Source organism: Dermochelys coriacea, chromosome 16 (genome assembly GCF_009764565.3).
Source record: "Dermochelys coriacea isolate rDerCor1 chromosome 16, rDerCor1.pri.v4, whole genome shotgun sequence".
Taxonomy (NCBI): domain Eukaryota; kingdom Metazoa; phylum Chordata; order Testudines; family Dermochelyidae; genus Dermochelys; species Dermochelys coriacea.
This window is the reverse complement of record NC_050083.1, coordinates 25314821-25321081: the sequence shown is the minus strand read 5'-3', so window position 1 is coordinate 25321081 and position 6261 is coordinate 25314821.

The window sequence follows — 6261 nt, the reverse complement described above, 5'->3', positions numbered from 1 at the left end:
CAGCATGGCACATATGCTCACATGTGGCAAAGGAGCGTGCAGGGAGACGAGGGTTGCATGTAAGGGGAGGGCAGGTAAATTCCCAGACTTGGGGCTGCTGTATGCAGAGCTGCAGCCTCGCTCCCCCCCGCCCTCCCCCGGCTCCTTCTCCACCCAGTGTACAGGGCTCAGGAAAGTGCCAGAGGCCCCCCTACCCCGTCCACAGCACCAGGATTCTGGCAGTGGCTCCTCTGTTGGGCAGGGATGTGACTGCCCCAGCCTGTTACCTCCTGTGCAGGCAGAAGGTCCCTGGCCATGGGGCCACCTCACTGCTGTCTTGAGCTTGGCCAGGAGAGAGGGGGGCCTGGGCCTCTCCTGTCACTGTGCTTCTGGCAGGACGGCAGTTGGCTTCATGCACCTCATTCGAGCACGAGTCCCCGGCAAAGTGGTAGGATGGTGCAAGGGGAGTTTTCTGGGCACTCTGATTCCATTTCTATCTTTTGGTGGGAGTGAGTGGCTGCCATGTCCTTTCAGTTACTATAGGACACAAGAGCAGAGGAGTGCACGGGAACGAGAGACATATGCTCTCACAACAAGGGTTCAATCGCTGGCGTGAGATGAGCAAACACTGCACTTGGAATTTGATTTATGGCTGCACCCCCACAATATGGTGAGCCGCTGGTGGATAGATATAAATACGCTATTCGCCCTCATAGAGTTGGGATGAGGTTTAATTAATTAATGTCTGTAAAATGGTCTGATTTTCTGTTGGTTTCTCAGAGTGGGTGGGCAGGTGAGTCTGCTTTCTGTTTGAGATCTCTGATCCATCTAGAAAAATGTTCAACCCCCCTTCCTCCGAGTGCTCTGCCTGTCTATCTGACAATGGCACACCGTGACTCCACCTTGGCCTGGTGACTGGCAATTCATTTGTTATTATTTATGCCGTTGCGCCAAAACACCCCGTTTTACTAGATGCGCTGTCCCTGAACTCAGAGCTCTGCTGTTGCAGCAGGGCTTAGGCCTGATCTCTTTGTATTCCTGGCAGAGGCCTGGGCCCATAATATCTTCTTAGAAAGGATATAATTATTATTTTAGATTTAGCCTCACATTAGTGCTGACTTTTACGACAAACATGCCTTCCCTTTCAAACATCTCATTTTTGTTCGCCCTTATAGCCACAAACTCCGCACTTGGCTCTGGAGCAGCAAGGGGTAGTTATAAGGAAGACACAGATCCTATAGCCACATCTCCAGCCTCCTGGAACAAAGGGCAGTTTCTTGGAACCAGCTATGAGGTGACCCATTTCAAACACATCTTGAAACGGTTTACTCTGTCTACAAACAGCACCAGAATTAATCTCCTTGTAGCCATCTGAAAAATGCACAATCGTCTGTTATTTTAAATTGCTGAGCTGAGGAGGCCCACCCTGTGGAAAAATTTGGATCTGGAGTAAAAATTTTCTGTTCAGGCTTATCTATTGTAGGTACCAGTGCAATAGCCTGAGAACAGGTGGAGTTATAACAGGCAATATAACAGGTTTTATTTTCAAGCCACAAAGTTTGAACCCAGTTTCAGTTTCTTTCCTGTTTTCTCAGCACAGAGATCAATGGCCTGATTATCATGGCGCATACTCTGGTACAAACCAGGATGTCCCTACTGCAGTCAATGGGCAGGTCTATAGTACTGCTTAAGTCAAGTTAACTTATGTTGCTCGGGGTGTGAAACCCCCCCCCCGGCCTTCCAAGTGACACAAGTTTTGCGCTGTCCACCCTAATGCTATGTCAGTGGGAGATGCACTCCTGCCAACATAGCTTCAGCTTCTCACCGAGCTGAAGTAATTATTCTGACTGGAGAATGCGCTCTGTTGGCATAGTGCATCTTTACCAGACACGCTATAGCGGCCCAGCTGCATTGGTGCAGCTGCACTGACACAGCGCTGCAGTGTTGACTTGCCCAATCTAAAACTGGTGAGAGAGGCGAATCGGAGACCTGGGGAATCGCCCCAACAGCTTCTAACAACATCCTTGTCACACCCTGGGATTGCGGCTTGGAATACTAGGTGTGGTTGACATGAGACTTTTCATCTCTCTAGTGAGGCCTGTTCTTCATCCTTTAAACCCAGTGGCTCTTCCCTTCGTGATAACATCATGCCTCCTTGTAGCTGGGGTGCTAGTTCAGACATAGGAGTTGTTGTACCTGAGTAGATTGCTATGACTTCCACCTGCATGTTATTGTCTTTCTTCTCATGGCTGCTGATCTGTGGCTCTGAACATGTAAAATGGGCTCCATAGTGTCTTCGGAAATGCCTTACACAGGGCCCTGTCACACAGTGCAATGGTGAATCTGAAGGTTAGGCCAGAGTAAGGTTACAGTGAATGATACACGCGATCCAGGTGCTATTTCCTTATCGACTGGAATATTGGTGTCTGAGGCTCAGCTCCAAGTCCCACTGAAGTCAATGGGAATCTTTCAGTTGACTGCAGAGGGGGCTGGATCAAGCCGGGGTGTGGATTCATGTGGGCAGGAATACGAGAGAGAGAGAAATTATGGAATTCTTTCTCAATGCAGCATCCTCACTTTCCACATTATAAACAATTGCCAAGCTTTTCTTTTATATTTTTAGAGCTAATTTTGAACAACTTGCTTCAGCTAGAGACCAGTCCCTAATTAAGTAATTGTTGTGGCTTTTGTCTGATAAGTATCACGATCCAAATTCACTAATGGGATTTCAAACAGAATTGTTTTGTTTTCTGGTGTGTAAAAGAAAAATGTATAGTGTTTGTCATTGTTCCCATTTCACAATTTACCTGCTGGTACTAGTGATAATTATAGTGTTCCCTCATGGATGAGAAGCCAGCACACTGTGGAGATAACTGAAAAATTCAATATCAAGGAAGGAAGAATTTTCTGTAAACGTAAAAATGTGATTCATTCTCGCTAGACCAATTGGTTACAGTTTGAGTACAAATGAATGAGATGCAGCAATGCTATTTATTTAGCAAGCATTCACTGTATGGTTATTTTTAGACAGTAGGGCCTATCCCTATCATTTTACTTTTACTTTATTAAAAATATCGATAAAACACCAGATGTGCATTAAGTGACACCATTTCAAAGTCCACAGAAAGAGGAACAAATGTGTTTTCATTATAAGAGGTAATAATAATGAGGAGTGACAGCACCTTATCCCCAGGATCTGCCTCGCAGCAGCAGTTTGGCTGATAAAAAAACAGGAGTTAAGATAAGGCGGCAATTATTAAGACAAATCTTTTGAAGGACCATTTGAACTTCTCTTTCCAGAAGATAATCTGATTGTCCAAGGTGCTCTGAGGGGGGTCGGCAGCATGGGAAGCAGGACCCAGGTGCAGGCCTTTAGCCCTTTGCACCGGCATTTTTACCTCCAGCCATTTCCCTGCTCTCTTCTCCTTTTGTTTGCTACAGCTGTGTCATATAAATCAGTCTTCATTCTGTCACACTGACACTAAAGAGAAAACACAACACAAACAATGCAGAACGCAAAGCCCCAAATATATTAATCATCATTTTTTTTCCCTTTTGCTAATCTCTTTTACATATCTTTTTGGGAAGATTCACAAACCGCTGAGGGCAACTGTACTTCTTCCTTCATAAATAGTGGATGCTCACAAACCATGAATATTTGAGCAGCTAGTTCTGACTTGGGTGAAACCAATTGCTAATGGCAATTCATTTTTCCTCAATGACATTCCACCAATAGCAAGCATTGGGGGAGGAGATGATGCAATTTGGAGCCAAACAGCAAAAGGAAAAAAGGTATTTGACTCAGAGCAATAAAGGTAAATTTGCAGAGTTCTCAGCATAACTCTGGGCCATATCCTGCCCTCCATTAGAGGGGGGTTATGCAGATGGAAGGAAAGCAGGACAAAATGTAGCAGCTATATGGGCATCTATATGGGTAGAAATACTGGGGGGGGGGGACGACAAGCATTAACCGTTTGATTATGTGATGTTATTGTATTAATATTTAGTTACCTCAGAACTAGAGAGTCTGGCAAAGTATTCACAATTTCCAAGCTGAAGTGGGAAAGGCTTCACAGCCCTCAAATGACATCCCCCAGTTATAAAAATGAAAGAAAGACATTGAAGCTGTATCTTAAAGTGAATGGAGCATGAAAGAAATAGTGCCTCCACACCCCAGAGATCAGTAACTGAGAATTAGATGTGAGCAAAACAAAACTGACTCAGATAGATAGTTAGATAGAGCATAAATTTTTTCTATCTATCTAATCTGATTGTTTTATGTCCATTTGCATATATTTGTCTGTTTTAGGGCTGGTCTACACTTAAAATTCAGATTGACCTAGCTATGTCTCTTGGGGGGCGAGGGTGTGAAAAATTCACACACCCTGAGTGCTGTAGCTAAGCCAACTTAGTCCCTACTGTAGATATGGCTATCGCCTCTTGGGGAAGTGGATTACCAACATCGAAGAAAGTGTCTATACTACAGCGGCAATGTGTAGCTGTGTTGTTGTAGCACACATAGTATAGCCATGCCCTTAAGCTGTTGGTCTCTGAATAAATTATATCCCATGATGAGCCCCTGTTAGAATCGCTTTGGAGTCACTGTTACTTTCCCCGAGAGCAGATACTGTCAGTGATGTGACGCCTCAGCTAGGCACTGCCAATAGAAAGGCTTTTGAGTACAACAGACAATCCCAGCTTTTTTGAAGTCTTCAAGTCCACTGGGACAATCTTCTTCAGTTCACCAGTCATAATGCTGGGAACCCCATGGACCTGACTTGTCCATCTACTTGCTGCATGCGGGCAAAAAGATCACAAACTAAAAAAAAATCCCAGTTGACAAACTTTTCCGCCTCATGTAGAGCTGGACTTCCAGTCTTGGGAGCTCTGCTTTGATTCATTAATTTCAAACACCGAATGCAGATTTAGTCACGCAGATTTAGTCAAGCTTGCAAAATACCATGACGGAAAGCGTTCTGAGTACTCAAGTACTACTACGCTTTTTGCCCCTTTTGCTGATAGTCCCCTAAATTACTCAGTGTACCCAATTGACCATTCAGTTTTACATACTGGTGTGTGCAACCATGAGCCTGCGTGAACTATCCAGCAGCCTGGTAGGTGTGTGCTACCTGCACAGACCTGGCATAATTGGCAGCAGAGAGGAATTTTTGTGCCCAGGCATTGAGAAGACTGGTACTTAGTCCCTGAGGTGCAGTGCTCATGTTGGAAACAGACAGTAGCATGCTGTGCCTGCCAAGGGTGTGTGGGGTGAGTGCTGTTAAGGTGGCTCATTATATACAGTTGCACACGCTAAATAAATGCTATCCAATGCAGCTCAAGGAGCAGACCCTAGCTAGGAGGCTGGCCAAAGCATGCTGGGCAATTAGGGGCTGGATAATTTTTCTCTCATAGAGACTCTGCCACTCTTGTTACATTGCTGCTTCAGAGCAACACCACTTTTTATTTTGCACCAAGGCGGCTCTATGCCATGGGCTGGAACAGTCCCAGAGCCGCCCCCTGCCCTCTTTGCATTGCTATGAAGAGAGGGGATTCCAACCTGGGGCCCAAACAGCCAGTCCCCTTTGTGCGGAGCCTGGAACAAGGTCACTTGGGAGCAACTACACTTGCTGGGCCCCTCTTTCCCTGACGTGTGGAGCGGGTCTGACACAGGTGTGTTTCCAGGGGAAATGATGACTTTTTGTTGCCCCACTGAAAATTTTCATTACAAATCCAAAAGGTTTTGGTAGGAAAGTTTTCAATTTGGGGGCTTTCAAGTTTTTTCTATAAAAACCTAAAATTTGTGTGGAAAGCATTTAATTGAAAATGAAATTTTCCATCAAAAATAGTTTCTGTAGAAAAATGTTCATGGTTCCTATTAATGTGGACTAAATCTGCTTCCATTGCCCCAGTCGATGGTGCCACATGGGCACTGCCGGGCCTGTCCCTTCAGCAGAGTTCATATGGGGAGGGGGAGGAATTGGGTGCCCCACCCCATCTCTGCCATAGCTGTATCTCCGACTGAGGCCTATGGGGATCCCGGCTTGTCAGGCTTCCAGCTGAACCCAAATAGGCAGCTGCTAGGCAGGCTCCCCTTCTCAGATCACATCCAACTGCTCTAAGGACTGGAAAGCCAGAAGCAGGGGACTACCCTGTGAGCTGCTGGCAGGTTTGGTACCCGCGAGCAAGACACAGTGTGCGTGTGTGTCTGCTTCACTTGCATTGCCAGCACTAGCCATCGTCCCCATTTCCCAGCCTTGAGCAAAAGTAGGTTACTCCAGGAAA